Here is a 1165-nt window from a genome sequence, read left to right on the forward strand (position 1 = left end):
AAAAGAAAAGAAAAGAAAAGAAAAGAAAAGAAAAGAAAAGAAAAGGAACAGAAGCCAGATTGGGTGGGTTGAGGAATCAGTTGGAGAAGGGGAGTATAAAAAATGGATTGGGGAGGTAAAGGCAGCTGTGGGGCTCTGAGGATAAAGATAAAACCCCTAACAGGGCATTTCCTCTTCTCTGTAGCATGTCCTATTATCAGGCTGCACTGGAAGGGGCTGAAGCCCCACTGTGACTGGCAAGGGACCCACATCAAGTTTTTCTGCGCTCCACTCAGCATTGTTCGGGAGTAACTAAGAATGTGCTGCCTAGTGCAGTTCCAGCCTCCAACCCTTAGTCAACAGCTCTGTCATCTCCCGCACCCTCATGGATTCTTTCCTGGATCGTTTCTTCATTACTGCCAAACTCCATCCTGAGCTTGCAGCCCAGATTCTAGCCACATTGATCTCCTCACAAGCTATGCCTGAACTCCCCTCCTTCCTTCAGTCTATCCCTTTCACTATTTGAGTTCCACTACAAAACTCCTTCTCCATGAAGAAGGACCCATGCCAGCCCTCACGGATGCCCTTACCCACTGAAGGCTGCACTGAGCTCAGCTCTGCACCATGCACGGTTCTGGCCGGCCTGTGATGTTTGTGTCTTAATCTTCCACACCACGGGTAACTTATTTGAAAGCAGACCAGGGTGGAGATGTTTCCTGTCTTCACAGTGTCCCCGAGGCAAGCTCAATACTGGACTAAGTAAATAGCAAGGGCCCAATATCTATTGCATCTGCTGAATGACTTGATGCAGAGCCTACCTGTGCCCTCTCACACTTGCCCCAGATGACCTGCCCTGTGAGCCTGTCGCAGTAGCTGAATCCAGGATAGGAATGGGGACTGCTTTTCTCAAGACTCTGCTTGCAGAGCTCCTGGGGAATAAACAGCAGGAGAGGCCCTCTCTGTACTCAAGAATCTGAGTTCAATCTGGGGATAGAGGAAGAGGGATATAATTCCCCATCCCCATAAGCACCCCCAGATAAGTTAAAGAGAACACACCAGCCCACAGTAGTAGTTGAATGAGTCCATTTAGGTATGGCAAATAGATACAGAATAAAAGATTGACTGAGGCGGGATGATCTTCTCTGGTAGAGTTTTCTCCAGGTGAAAGGTCTTAAGCTTGATGTGG

The 1165-nt window shown here is 48.2% G+C and overlaps 1 pseudogene across 1 annotated transcript in view; it reads right to left on the reverse strand.

The window, feature by feature from the left end:
- Positions 1-393, reverse strand: part of LOC111531084 — a 5193-nt pseudogene extending 4800 nt beyond the window's left edge. Inside the window, exon 1 of the transcript XR_003309892.1 lies at positions 330-393. The product of XR_003309892.1 is annotated as a putative protein FAM10A4 (transcript). The remainder of the gene's footprint in view (positions 1-329) is intronic.
- Positions 394-1165: the final 772 nt, after the last annotated feature.

The sequence above is a fragment of the Piliocolobus tephrosceles genome, chromosome 1 (assembly GCF_002776525.5).
Source record: "Piliocolobus tephrosceles isolate RC106 chromosome 1, ASM277652v3, whole genome shotgun sequence".
Classification (NCBI taxonomy): domain Eukaryota; kingdom Metazoa; phylum Chordata; class Mammalia; order Primates; family Cercopithecidae; genus Piliocolobus; species Piliocolobus tephrosceles.